Below are 15,730 nucleotides of genomic sequence, written 5' to 3'. Positions count from 1 at the left end.
TTGAGCTTAGTACAAGGAGACAAGGATGGATCAATTCGCATTCTTCTGCATGCTGACCTCCAGTTGAACCAGCACCATTTGTTGAAAAGGCTATCTTTTTTCCATTGGATGTTTTCAGCCTCTTTGTCGAGGATCAAGTGGGCCATAGGTGTGTGGGTTCATTTCTGGATCTTCAATCCTGTTCCATTGATCCTCCTGCCTGTCACTGTACCAATACCATGCAGTTTTTAACACTATTGCTCTGTAGTATTGCTTGAGGTCAGGGATACTGATTCCCCCAGATTTTCTTTTGTTGCTCGAGAATAGTTTTAGCTATCCTGGGTTTTTTGTTGTTCCAGATGAATTTGATAATTGCTCTTTCTAACTCTGTGAAGAATTGAGTTGGGATTTTGATGGGTATTGCATTGAATCTGTATAGTGCTTTAGGCAAAATGGCCCATTTTAACTATATTGATTCTACCGATCCATGAGCATGGGAGGTTTTCCCATTTTTTGAGGTCTTCTTCCATTTCCTTCTTCAGAGTCTTGAAGTTCTTGCCATACAGATCTTTCGCATGTAAACAATTTTCTAGAGTACCATTTTACAGAAATAGGATTATTATTTTTTTAAAGTGTTGCTCCAATGCACTTTAAAAAAAAAGGAGTGAGTCTGATTTTATTGTACAACTAAATAGTTGACACTTAGCCATGGGGAGTATTTTATAGTGACAATATGGAAGAAATGGCGCAGATAAATCCCTACCTTTCATTTATTGAGCAGTACATAGAATGCCCATTTTTGGAACTTTGGAAGAAACAAATACTAACATGGATCTGTCACAGGAATACAGGTGCCTGAGTAACAGAGGTGAAGGAGAATACTGAAAATGCCATTTTCCAAAGACTATGGAGAATCATGAATCAGACAAATTGGAGTCTAAGCAATAACATAATTTAATACCATTTATTAATATTAATAGATAAAAATGTGTAATACATAACATAAAATAAATATAGTGACTGAAACTATGTAACAATATGGTTAAATATAAAACTGAAGTTGTTTCTCGTAATAATCTCTTCTGCTATGGTTAAGAGGGAGGTAGAAGGGAACACTGAAATAAAATGACCAGCAACTTCTTCAGTCATGAGGAAATTTCTCATTGTGAAAAGATATATGTTGAAGTTGTTTCATTTTTCCCCTGCTAAAGAAAACATAAAAACTTCATTGTACAAACATTCTCAGATGATAGATTCACCCCATTTCAGATAAGACTAGTTTTTCAGTATATTTTATGAACAAAGAATCTACACAAAGAATTACTTGAGTTAACACTATATCTGAATTTGAATAATATTGCAGGTTAAGATTCTCACATATGTGTTGTAGTGGATCCCATGCAAATTAATATTTATACCAAATGCTAGGCATTTGGCAAGATCATCTCTCAAACATCATTGTTTTTGTACTAGGATAGCACAGCTTGCTGGCACATGGTTTAATCTTGTAGTAAGTTTAGTGCATTTTTAAATCAAATAATTGTTTCTAGGTGAACTTTTTTAAAAATAATTTCATATCTAAGTTATTCTACATGACTTATGGACCATGGGAAGAAAAGGATAGAAATATAGCAAGTAATATTCTGGAATTCTTCCAGGGTTTAAAAAAGAATTCCCTTGTCATACATACATGTATGTATGTATGTATATATGTGTGTCTGTATGCTTACCTATGTATATATACATATAGTTACATAATTTAAGGGTTGTTTAAAATATTTTCCAATGCTTTAATACCATGATATGCTAAAATGCTGTTCTGATATTTATACATTTATGAAATCAAGGAATGATATTATTGTTCGTTCCCTCTGATAACTAATTAAAAGTTCTCTTAACTTGTAGGACCTTCCACCTGAGGAGCATCAGATGAACTCTTTACTTCTGTAGTATGAGCATCTGTGGTTTCTCACTGTGGCCATTTATGTTTTTTATCATAACAGGTGACTTACCAGCAGTATTTACTGATGTCTTTATGTCATCTAACCTCTTTTGGTTATGGCCACAACGATATTGTTATTCTATCCCAATATATCTACACAGTTGTCAATCATGATACGTACGATAGATATCTGTAACATCACAAGGCCAAAAAAAGATTGTCTTGTCATTTCACATACTTTAAAAAATTGAAATCAATAAAAAATTGATATCCAAAATGATAAGGAAAGTAGCAGTAACTACAAGCAGATATGAAACTGTGAAATGAAGTCTATGTCTGAAATGGAGACTCTAAGTTCTTTGCAACTAACTTAACCTAGTTAAAATTTCATATATATTGCAAAGAATGGGGAAACTACTAAAGCAATGTAACATTTCAGAACTGATATGCTGCCATAATGACTGGTGAATCACAGCAATGACTTCCAAGGTTTCTTGAATTGGTGATTTTTTGCAGGGGTTTGGGGACAGAGGCAAAGTTTTATTTTGATGCTTTGAATGGGATGGCCGTGTAACTGCAGGCATCACAATATATGACACCATCTTTGTGACAACTTTTGGGTGGTTGAAGTGGCTTGGCTTCCTCATAGGAGGTTTGTCATTGATTAGAATTTAAGGTCACAGAAGGCAGGTGCCATTTGCAGTGTACTCTCTGTGCTTTGTGTTTGCTGCCTAAGATGAGAGCCACCAGCTCTCTGCTTCCTGTTGGTTGGCCTACCTTCCTGCAGCTATGCTCCTCTGTCATGACTTTGAAGGACATTAATCTCTCTGGATATCTAATTCCCAAATAAGTATTTCATTCTATGAGCTGCTTTAATCTCGGTGCTTTATTAAAGCAATAGAAAAATGACTAAGACAAGTTGGTGAGAAGAGGAATTTTAGTTGAGAAACTGCAACACCAGAATGGCCGATTGTCTAGGGAAGTCTATGGGATATTGTCCTGATTAACAATGGAGTTTGTAAGGACAAGATCTGCAGGATGGTGCCACCCTTGAGCTATATTGAGATAAAGAAAGGTATGAGGTGCAGGTCATGAGGCAGCACTCCTACACAGCCTCTGCTTCAGTTCTTTCCTCTAGATTCCTGCATTGCTTCAGTTTGGGCCCTGACATTCCTCAGTAGTTAACTGTAACAAGGAGTACATTGTGAAGTGTTAACCTGTCCTCTGTAAGTTGCTTTTCATCAGTGTTTTATCATAGCAACAGTAATAAATTAAGACACTTTCTAAATTGAGGAACCTATTTCTTGGCCTATCTTACTCTTTTTTGAGTAATACTAGTAAGACTTTCTTCCTGTGGACCTTGTTTCTGGAAGCTAGTTGTTAAAGAGAATCCTAGCTTTCTTTTCTTCTTTTGTTATTGTCTTTTTCGGGTTGTCTAACTTTTTTCCTTTTCAAAACATATGGTATTTATTGATTCTCTGTGAATTTCTCATCATGCCACCCAGTAACACTCCTTTTCTAGTCTGACCACATCTACTCTTTCCCCTGGAAACTTCCACCCAAAATTAAAAATTAAATATAAATTAAGTAAAGTTTTAAATTAAAATTAAACTGATAGAAGAAGGGGTTTTGAGGATGGGACTTAGAGGAGGGTACTGCAATCAGGATATAAAGTAAATAATGAAAGTAATAAAAATATCAATGCATACAGCTTCATAGTAAAATTAAGAGCTACAGAAAAAAAAGACTGAGGTACATTATACTGTACCTGAAATAATTCAAACATACATGATTCTATTTTGCAGAAGTAAGAGCGAGTGCTAAAAGAACGCAAATTATATTATATAACAGACACTCCAACTCCAGAAGAATGCAATCCTAGTTTGTCCTTTAATTCAGTGACCTTTCTGAGACATTCCCAATTCCTGGATCACAATGAAGACTTTGTTCCCAAAGGGAATAATCATATCCCCTTACCTATTTTGGGAGGTCACTCCCAAATCATGAGTTCAGCAAGTTGGATCCCACAGCACATGAAGGGCTATGCGGACAGATAAGGTGTAGGTGTCTAAGTGATTCCTGGTAGAGGTTTTCATTTTAATAGCACAGAGATGAGCTGTTTTAGCAGGATGTAATTTGTACATGGCATCTTCAGTAGAATACTATACATAAAAAAGGAAAATGTTACTGTTGATTGTCTTACAATTAATGTTGCTTACAAAACTCTGAATACAAAGAAAGATCAGCATAAATGTTTTGTAGACCAGCTCATAGTATATTCAGAATTCAAAAGAAATAAGAATATACAGCTTAAGTATTGCCCTAAATATTTTCTTCAAATCAATTCTCCTTATAGAATTGTAGGAAACTTTGAAAATCATGTATGAATTTCTCAGTACTACATGTATAACTGCTACCTTCAGAACCCAGAGGAAGGTGTCAGGTTCCCTGGAAATAGAATGAATGAAGATTGTTGCAGGTCATGTGTGTTCTGTGTATGGAAACAGTATTGTTAAAAAGGGAACCACCTTTCCAGCCACCATGGGGACATATTTAATATCTATTGTAGTATGAATCCATGTAATACTCTTGCAACACTCTGCAACACAAGAAGCAGAAAGCACACTAGTGACCCAACACAATGCAGGTGTAACAGCTCCTGCTATAGGGAAGGCAGAGATGCTGGAGTCCTGGTAGAAATGGGAGCACAAACCTCCTGTTACCAAAGAAATCATTGTATGGAATATTGTACAGGAAAATGATTTACAGAAGTCAAAGCTATGCCTGACCCAGACTTCTCTAGGTAGTTATAGTTGAGAAAGGGGAACTCAGAAATAGCTTCATGTTCTAATCAATGACATATATTTAATTTGTGCAATATTCTTAATACCATGCTGATAATACTAGGATGTCAATAACCCACAGGTATTATACATACACACTTCTTTTAATTTGTCTCACACAGGAATTCAAACCAATACTTTAGTCTGACCTGCACACAACTGTGTAGCATGCTCTGTCTTCCAAACCATGACAGTTATAATGTAGAAGACCCTCAAGTGGTAGGATTACAGACATGGTACAACACTCTTGCTTGAGAAATGCACCGGTTTATAAAGTGAATATACATGTCTGAGCAAAGGATACCTCTTAGCATGGGACATTGGTCCAGTTTATAATCCTGTAAATACAAACCAATGTACCTTGAAAATACATTGATTCTAACTATGTGCAGTTCCCCAAGTGGTTACTGTATCAATTCCTTTGTATAGCAGAAAATTTTCCAAGCAGAGATTGGTCATTAAGGACACTAAGCCAATTTTCATATAAATCAGAAGAAAGCAAGCTTTCTTAACTATTTCTAATGAAATCCTTTTTAATGAGGAAAATCACAAGAAAATTAATGATCAATGTATATTTTTGAAAGTATTTGAGAAACATTTCTGTTTAAAAATAGCAGTTTAGTCCAGTGATTCTCAACTTGTGTGCCACAATACTTTTGGGGGTCACATATCCTGTATATCTATATTCCATAGAGTATGCATAATACTCCATAAAAGTAGTAAAATTTCAGTTATGAAATGACATCAAAATGATGTCATGGTTATGGATGATCACAGCATGATTTCCGAGGATTAGGAAGGTTAAGAACAACTGGTTGAGACCCTACTTCCTTAAGATATTATCAGCCTATCACCAACTGGAAACTTGCCTCTAAGGTGGAAACTATAGGCAAAAGCCCATGTGTTCTTACCTAAAACTAGAATCAAAGATGCAGAGTTCTGGCTACATTATCAGTGAAATAACCCTACTGTCTGTTCTAAGTGCTTTTCCTGGTTTCCAGTCCACACTACTACCTGCAATCAGAGAACTGCACTCCAATTCAGAGCCTCAAGGTCTGTCTGTTTCAAAGGAGGCCAGCTTCTCTGTGGGACATCCTAAAAGGAGCCTTTATAACTGCTCTCTGAGAGGCATCACCCAGCAGCTGACTAAACTTGATAAAGAGACCCACAGGCATACATTGAAGAGAGCACTTTGACTATTATGGGACAGTTAGGGAAGGGATTCAGGGCACTGGGGAAGATTGGGAGTCTACAGGAAGACCAACAAAGTCAAATACAGGGGTTATTCCTAAAGCTTTTGGCTGTCTGTGGAAGCCCTTCACCAACTGGCCTCAGTAGGAGCAAATGTGCTAACCCTGAAGAGAGTTGATGTGTCGGGGTGCAAGGATAACACATTGGATCCCTAACCCACTCAGGGGAGAAGGGAAAAGACTCTGTAACAGGTGAGGAGGTAGAGGTCAGCATTCAAGATTCAAAATAGATAAATACATACATAAATAAATGTGTAATAATACTAATACCAGCTAAATAAAGGAAAAAAGAAACAGTAACTATATAAAAAGAACAAAACAAACATACAAAAATTGTAAGTGTTCTTTCTGTAAATAAGCAACAATTAAACAATGGCAGGGACAGAAAATACCTCCTTCCTGTTGTATAACTGGGTCAATTTGTCTTTCTGATCACAGAGTGTAAAGTTGTAATATACAAGTATACCTCTGTATACAGGCATACTTGGAATGTGGTGAAATTTCTTATTCAACACCCTGCTTTACATGTGAGAAGGTCTTACAATTTCACTTCCATTCCTTAAAATGTGGAAATAATCAGCTATTTAATTAATTGTAAGCAGCAGCAAGTTTGAGGACAGGAAAGTGTCTTTGCTCATGAAATACCACAATTAACTTTCATGTTGTACCAAGGATTACAAATCAGACAAATGGAAGGTTCCCAGGTGTTCCTGTACCTTTAAATTGCTGTGAAAACTCATGGCCACCTCCAGTTACTGATCTTCACTTTCCTCCCCATGACGTGGTCCCAGGTTTCTGGCAATTAGAGCCAGACACACACTGAAAGCTCCAGGGCCAAGGATGGATCATTCGGTAACTTTACCTAATATTATTAACCATGCCTATTCTCAGAGCATTATCTTTTCTTTTGATGTTTGGGACCATAGCTCTATAATCTACTGAGAGGCAAACTCAGATCATGGCCCAAATAAAAATAAAACAGTGATATTTGCTCCAGACTTACTGCTGCCCGCTGGTAACTTAAGCTTGGTAGACTATTTAGAAGTAGGGAGGCTAATTCTTCATTATTTGACATGGGATTAAAATGGCAATATCTCACTAATGTAAAAGTGCTGCTTTATTTTTTTGGTAAAAAAGGAAAAGAATTAGGTTTATCTACTGGACAGAGGGCAACACTCAACTCTTTCAAAACTTATTGTAAGTGTGTGATGGACCAACTATTTTGTACTATGTTTATTTATGAGGAATAGGTTTTTTTGTTAAGTATGATTTAAGGCATGGATTTTGTAAAACACATTTTTAGCACTATTTTTCTTGTTTTGCTATTAATTGATATGGTACAGTTATAGAGGTCTTTCAGATCACAGAGTGTAAATCTCTGGGAACATTTGCAATGCCAAAACAAGCCCTTCCAATATATAAGGAAGTTAACTTCCAAGAGATGGTGTTCACCTGTGTCTTGGTGATTAATCTTTGAGCTTATGAGAATTTTACTTAACATGCCTCTTATTCAGAGGTCATGTGTCCATAGTTCAAGAAAACTATCATCATCAAGGTTAAAAAGTACATCTCTAGAGTGATGCTGAATGTTGGTGATGCAAAAATTGTTCTTACCTTTAAAACGGAAGCTACTGTGAGCACAGATTCTTCACTACAGTTAATATGTAGTTCAGTATAAATCTTATCTCTCAGGGACCAGTGTGGTTTTTCTGGTATGAATCTGAATATTTGATATGAACTTTGGCCTCTTCCCGCAATTATGGATAACATATCCTGTGTGGGATAAGGACAAACTTCGGTTATTTCAGATCCAAACATCTGAAGTACAAATAGGTCTTTTAAAGTAAACCAGAGCTATGGCAATAATGGACGCATAGCTACAATGGAAAGGAATGAAGAAGACATTTCACTTTTTTCTATTTTAGCTTCCAAATATGTTTTATTCCCCATCGATTTTTCCAACTTTGAAACATCAATGTTTCTTGGAATTAATTAATCTTCAAGACTGAATCACACTTCTGTTCGCCAAAGCATTTTGGTGGTCAGTGTTCTCTTACTTTTTCTTTTCTATGAATATCTTTCCCAAGTATGCCATTCCAAGATACTATTGGGATAGTTCTCTTTCACAGAACAAATTTCTCTTTTACTTCCTGTCTGTTATGCCTCTATTATGAATTCTAATATTTGTGATTTTAAGAAAGCTTTCTTTATGCACTATAGTACTGAGAGTTTTATTTCCTTCATCTGTGACTTGTTATTTTCCAGTGTCTACATCGAAAGATCCTGTCGCATTTAAGAACCCAAGCAAATGTCAATCGTTCTCCAGTGGTTTCATTCTGTAGAAGTGATGAGCAAAGACAGATCTACTCCACATTTTCTCTCATTATAATTGACTACATGAGTACAGTCATTGATGACAGTAACTTCTACTCTAATAAACCTAGGGAATGGGCAGTAATTCTCATGTGTCTAGCATGATAACTTGTTAACATGCACAATAAATTCCTGGCACAGGCATAGTGCTAAAATAGATCCTGGACAGTAAAAGAATATTTCCAATGGAAATCTAGTAGCATATTTAAAATAGACTAAGCCTTATTACATGCCAATTTTATATAGCCCAGTAGCATAAAAAGATCAATACATAGCAAAGAGCAATGTGTATATCTAATTAATTGATAATATCAAATAAATGTCTATAAATGTTTTAAATTATAAGATTTAGTAATCTCAGAGGCAATTATATTAAAGTACAATCTAGAGTATTATGGAGTCAAAACACTGCTGAAGATATTGACAGTTGGAAAATCAATAGGGCACTTCCAAAGATTCATTTCATTCTAAAAACTGGTGAGTTTGGGTCTTTTCTGAAATCAGTTCAAATCATGGGAATACTGTATCATTTCTCTTTTTTTCCTTTTTCTTTAAGTCAGAAGACTCAAATTTCAGTGGGATTTATATCTGTTTTAAAAGGATCTTACCCTCATGAATAGGTTATCTGTACATTCATCAGTTTGATAAAATAATTTACTTAGAAGAAAGGTACCCAGAAACTATGTGAAATAGGTCAGTTGTAGAAACCCAAAATGAAACTCATAAGTACAGGAGAAGGCAGCATTCTGTCCAAACAAACAATGGGTGGGAATTTATAAAATACTTGGTTTTTTATTGGTGCAAGAGTAGTTTGACAAGGTGTTTGTAATGTTATATCCATATTGCCTTCTGGTTTCTCTGAATCTAATAAAGGGAAATCATTATTTGCCGAAATTGATTGCACTTAGTTCTTGCATGCCCCTCCCATTTCATAGCTTGCATGCCTTATGCTTCACCACACATACACAGAAAATAAGTGATCAGTATTATAAAATTTCTAATAATGGCATTGCTTGATAAGACATTGGATAACTTGTAGTATATGGCCCATGCTTCTGGTATACAAAGTAATTTCTGTGTTTGCCTTGAAAGCTATACATATAGGTATTAGAGTCAAACAATGAAATAGTACCAACATTTTAGTTCACCTGTGTTACTTTCTGACTGAACAGCAATGGCCAACTGCAAATTATCAACAGTATCTGCACTTCAAAACACAACTTGCCTGGCTATATTTCTACTACAGTCCTTGGATTCCTCGCTACTACCTCCTCCCCCTCCCCCCGCCCTGAACCAAGAGCTCAAATCTGAGATCATGGTGTCTATGTCTCTCATATGGGTACATTAGGCTATATTTTAAGACTATCATAAGAGAAAAGCATGGTGGAACATGCCTTTATACCCAGATCTCAGAAGCAGAGCCAAGAGGATGGATCTTTGTAAGTTTAAGGTCAGCCTGGTCTACACAGGAAATTTCAGAACAGCCAGATCTTTTATGTAGGAAAAACCTAATTTGGTGTTGAATGGTTGTTCTTTGTATTATACACATCTATATCAATAGTCTATATATCAAAGTAACTGACACATTCTTAAGTAATTACAGAATCTCATTTCTGGAATTTACCTCTTATATAAATCCATGATCATTGGAAAGAGGTACCAAAATTTGGAGGCTATTTCTTACAATAGGAGTTTATAACCCACAGGTGAAGTTTCCCTTTACATGGTCTATTAAATTCTTCATTGCTGTTTGTTATAATTCATAGTTTAAGTGCTAAATGACTCTAAGTTTTACATTATGGCAGTAGAATATCTACACACACCTATAATACTCTCCTAGAGAAGAGGAGCCACTGGACTTTCCACCAGTGCACAATGGCCAGGGTTCCATGTCCTCCCACTGTGGCAGCTGCTGAGTCCATGTTCTAGTTCCTTTATGTTGCTGATGTTAGATGGAGTATTCTGGGAACATGAAGTATTTGCTCCATGTGGATGAAAAAAATGTTGTTTCTTACCACACTGCAACCATGTCTAATCTGAAAAATTTTGGAGAGTTTTCGATTATAAATGTTACCAGGAAATCTGTGATAAAACAGGGCAAATACAGAGGGTCTCTGTCATTTTGCATGGTTACAAATCACATTTTATTTAAAACTCTTGGAGGCTAAAAGTATGTAGTTCAAAATTGTGAGAAAATATTAGCTTTAATAAACCATAGGGGTGGGCTTCTTGTAAGAAATTTAAACATTGTAAGATCAGATATTCAAGTGAGATCATCATAGTCCAATTTGATATAAGAGGATGTTTTCCAGTTTTCACCTTGTGATGACCAGTATGTTATACACATTGGTCATTTGATTAACTTTGGATGTCTTTGACACATTCATGGCTGTGCATATTTGTTAGGGTCCTTATAGAAACAGGAGGGAAGATGACCTTTGAATTTGGTCATTTATGTGGGATTCCATCCTACTCACAGCTCCCAAGGGCTAACTAAAAAGCTAGAGACAGGCAAACCCATCTGAGCAGAAACATTGCCATGTCTCTGATGGCTCAATGCAGAAGCTATGGGAACAGCACAATCTCAGGTTTATTATGTGGGGAGGTATTTGAAATAATGCGTATGTGGAGGAAACTGGAGACTTATGGATCTCCCATGCCAAGGTCTTTTGAATCCTATTTTTTCCTTCTCATATTTGACCCTATATAATATGAGGAATATTTATTCTCAGTTATGCTGTCCTAAAATATATTCCTTTCAGGTCAAAGGGCAGTTGGCCAATTAATAATGATTCAGAAATTCAAATACTGAGAGTCAAAATAAACATTTAATACCAATACTGTAGAAGTTTTGATATTTTAGTATAGTTTTTGAAAGGTAAATAGAAAATTGTACTCTATAATTTCTCTAAACCAATCATAACCAGCATCAAGAGGCCAATAGTATATTTAACCACACTAATTCTATATTGCCTTTCTTTGGTTGAAGAAACCACATTGAAAATGAGTAGAATTTCACACATTCTACACTAATTATATCAGAATTCAGTCTTGATTGCTGAACCCAGTACCCAGGATTTTTGATCATTTCACAGCATTTTTATCATTGGTTTAATCTAAGCATATTCTATATCAGAACTGACAAAACACTGAGTCATTGAGCTCAAATACTCATTTATATTTTACTTACTTAAAATCCACCAATGATTTTTCCTCTCCAGACGAACACCCTTTACAGTTTTACTTATTTTACAAAATGAAACAAAAGCAAAATCAAAACCATCATCAACAACAAATTAGCCCAGACTCTCAGAATATCCCACATTCCTATCTCATTGTAAAGGCTTCTCAAAGCCAGGTTTAAATTTTATGCCTAATTACCTTTTAGGCAATAAAAATTTCCAGGACTTTATTGTGATAGCTAGGAAGCCATGAGATATATGGTGCTATATCAGCATATAGATGGTAAGGTGGCATTAGCTTAATAGAAGAATTTCATGCAATTTTATATAAAATCCTAAAATGTTGTCCCAGAAGAGCAGCATTTGGTTCTGGGAGTTTATCTAAAAGACTGAACAAAGAGGCAGTTATTTTAAAACAAGTTTACTAGATTTGTAAATATGAAGAAAGCAGACAGAGAAATTGTATCTTATGTATGGACCTCCATGAATAAAATCAAAGTAAGAATAAACACTCGAAATATTGCTTGAAATGTTTCCCTAGATTCAGGGGGAAATGAAAAATGTACATGGAATAAAAAGATGATATTCATAAGGATGATCCACTGTGACTCACCAAGTCATACTTCTGTTTCAGAATGACTTCCATGTTTGTGAACAATTGAAACTTTTGTTGTCAGTCAATATTTTTAGTGAATATTTCTGGGATATATAACTCTAATGTGTGCAAGCAAATATAACTTCTATTTTGTTGATATTGTTCACATATTTGACCACACATTACCTCTGCACTGCTGCTAATTTCTCTTTGTCATTGATCTTTTGGGTTATAGCAAGTCACTGGTTATATAATTTAGAAGTCAGTAGACTTCCTTTAATCGTTCAAACAATGCAATACCCATCAAAATCCCAACTCAATTCTTCATAGAGTTAGAAGGAGCAATTCTCAAATTCATCTGGAACAACAAAAAACCCAGCACAGCTACAACTATTCTCAATAACAAAAGAAATTCTGGGGGAATAAGTATCCCTGACCTCAAGCAATACTACAGAGCAATAGTGTTAAAAACTGCATGGTATTGGTACAGTGACAGGCAGGTGGATCAATGGAACAGGATTGAAGATCCAGAAATGAACCCACACACCTATGGCCACTTGATCCTCAACAAAGGGACGGAAAACATCTAATGGAAAAAAGATAGCCTTTTCAACAAATGCTGCTGGTTCAACTGGAGGTCAGCATGCAGAAGAATGCAAATTGATCCATCCTTGTCTCCTTGTACTAAGCTCAACTCCAAGTGGATCAAGGACCTACACATAAAGCCAGACACCCTGAAGCTAATAGAAAAGAAACTGGGGAAGACCCTTGAGGACATTGGTGGTACAGGGGGAAAGTTTCTGAACAGATCACCAATAGCATATGCTCTAAGATCAAGAATTGACAAATGGGACCTCATAAAATTACAAAGTTTCTGTAAGGCAAAGAACACCATCAAAGGACAAATCGGCAACCAACAAATTGGGAAAGGATCTTCACCAACCCTATATCAGATAGAGGGCTAATATCCCATATATACAAAGAACTCAGGAACTTAGACCCCAGAGAAGCAAATAACCCTATTAAAAATGGGGTACAGAGTTAAACAAAGAATTTTCACCTGAAGAACTTTGGATAGTGGAGAAGCATCTTAAAAAATGCTCAACTTCATTAGTCATTAGGGAAATGCAAATCAAAACAACCCTGAGATTTCATCTCACACCAGTCAGAATGACTAAGATTAAAATCTCAGGAGACATCAGGTGTTGGCGAGGATTTGGAGAAAGAGGAACACTCCTCCATTGCTGGTTGGGTTGCAAATTGGTACAACCACTCTGGAAATCAGTCTGTGGGTTCCTCAGAAAACTGGGCATCTCACTTCTGGAAGATCCTGCTATACCACTCCTGGTTACATACCCAGAGGATTCTCTAGCATGTAATAAGGATACATCTTCCACTATCTTCATAGCAGCCCTATTTATAATAGCCAGAAGCTTGAAAGAACCCAGGTATCCGTCAACAGAAGAATGGATGCAAAAAATGTGGTATATATACACAATGGAGTACTATTCAGCCATTAGAAACAATGAATTCATGAAATTCTTAGGCAAATGGATGGAGCTGGAGAACTTTATACTAAGTGAGGTAACCCAGTCTTAAAAGATCAATCATAGTATGCACTCACTGGAAGTGGATATTAACCTAGAAAACTGCAATACCCTAAACCTAATCCACACATCAAATGAGGTACAAGAAGAACAGAGGAGTGGCCCCTTGTTCTGGAAAGTCTCAGTGTAGCAGTACAGGGCAAAACCAGACCAGGGAAGAGAGAAGGGGTGGGTGGGAGAACAGGGAGAGGGAAGGGGGCTTATGGGAATCATGGGTAAAAATCAGTAAAAAGGTTTACTGCAAAGGAATTGGATCTAAGTCACAAAGGTGTTGAAAGACATCAGGCAGATTGCTCTTCTATAATACTGAGCATTTTTCATAGCTGAAATCAAACAGTGGAGGCAACAGTGCATTTCCCGGCAGGACTATCTGTTCTTCTGGTCTTCTCTGTCTGGAGGACACATCTGGTTTAGCTAAGTTACTGAGTATTCTATTTAATGTCACTGGTTAGAAATTACTTTTATACTACATTTTCTCTTTAACCACCATTTTGTATAACCTAGAAAGTATTAAAATCAAATTGCATCGTGATCATTATACACACCTTGGTTTTTGTAGTGCAATTTCAACAGTGACATGTTAGAATATCGACTCTAGATACATTTTGTACCCATTCGCATTATAAAAAGTCAGAGAGAAGGTGAATCCCTGAGCTATACTCTATTCTGTTTTACAGGAGCAATGGTCTTCAATGCTCTGCATGCTACATAAGAGTTAAATTTATGATCTACACTAAATCCAATAGTGAAAATGGAACAATAATATAAGTATTAGAACAATAGACACTTCTTAAAAAATTCATTCATGAGGAAGTGCAAGAGGCCTGGTGTGCACCCGGAGGCAGACTGGGAGCACACAGATTGCTCTGGCAGCACAGAGATTAGGTTCCAGTCCTGAGGCCTCTGGCAGGAGCCTTCAGATCTCCGCTTCGGGATCCAGAACAGCCTGGGCTGCAACACCACATCTCCAGGTCCTGCAAGAGGCCAGAGAGGCACCAGGGAGACCGGCTGGGAGGAGTCAGTGTGCTCTGGTGAGTCCAGCAGGCCCTGGTGGGAGCCTTCAGGTGTCTGCTTCAGGATCTGAACAGCCTGGGCCACAGCACCCTGTCTCCAGGCAGTGCAGGAGGTCAGCTGTGCACCAGAGGCCACCAGGGAAGAGGCAGCTTGCACTGGTGAGTCCAGTATTGACAAGACCAGCTAACACCAGTGAAAACTAGATGGCAAAAGGCAAACGCAGGAACGTCACTAACAAAAATCAAGGCAATATGGCAGCATCTGAACCCAGTTCTCCTTTAACAGCATGTCTTGGATACCCCATAACACCAGAAAAACAAGATTGGGATTTAAAATCACTGGTCATGATGCTGGTAGAGGAACGCATGAAGGACATACTTAAAGAAATTCAGGAGAAAATGGATCAAAAGTGAGAAGCCCTTACAAACAAGGGAAACACAAAAATCATTGAAAGAAATTCAGGAGAATACAAAAGCCAATAAGGAGGAAACACAAAAAACACTTAAAGAAATACAGGAGAACTTTGGTCAACAGGCTGAGGTCATGAAAGAGGAAACACAAAAATCTCTTAAAGAATTACAGGAAAGCACAAACAAGCAAGTGAAGGAGCTAAGCAAAACCATCCAGGATCTAAAATCAGAAGTGGAAACAACTAAGAAAACTCGAAGGGAGACAACTTTGGAGATAGAAAGCCTTGGGAAGAAATCAGGGGACATAGATGCAAACAAATATCAACAACAGAATATAAGAGATAGAAGAAAGAATCTCAGATGCTGAAGATACCATAGAAACCATGGACTCAACAGTTAAAGTAAATGCAAAATGCAAAAAGCTTGTAACCCAAAATATCCAGGAAATCCAGGACACAATGAGAAGACCAAACCTAAGGATTATAGGCATAGATGAGAGTGAAGATTTACAACTTAAAGGGCCAGCAAATATCTT

The 15,730-nt window shown here is 36.7% G+C and overlaps 1 long non-coding RNA gene across 3 annotated transcripts in view; it reads right to left on the bottom strand.

Annotated features, from left to right (window-relative positions):
• Nucleotides 1–3,994: 3,994 nt before the first annotated feature.
• Nucleotides 3,995–15,730, bottom strand: part of LOC127666822 (uncharacterized) — a 70,833-nt gene continuing 59,097 nt past the window's right edge. For 2 of the 3 annotated variants that reach the window (XR_007973722.1, XR_007973723.1), the window contains 3 exons: nucleotides 10,211–10,423; nucleotides 7,629–7,787; nucleotides 3,995–4,083 (listed from right to left, as the gene is read on the bottom strand). This is a non-coding gene — a long non-coding RNA (uncharacterized LOC127666822). The remainder of the gene's footprint in view (nucleotides 4,084–7,628; nucleotides 7,788–10,210; nucleotides 10,424–15,730) is intronic. The other variant, XR_007973721.1, reaches the window with a different exon arrangement.

Source organism: Apodemus sylvaticus, chromosome 16 (assembly GCF_947179515.1).
Source record: "Apodemus sylvaticus chromosome 16, mApoSyl1.1, whole genome shotgun sequence".
Lineage (NCBI taxonomy): Eukaryota > Metazoa > Chordata > Mammalia > Rodentia > Muridae > Apodemus > Apodemus sylvaticus.
This window is presented reverse-complemented; position numbering and strand designations above follow the sequence as displayed.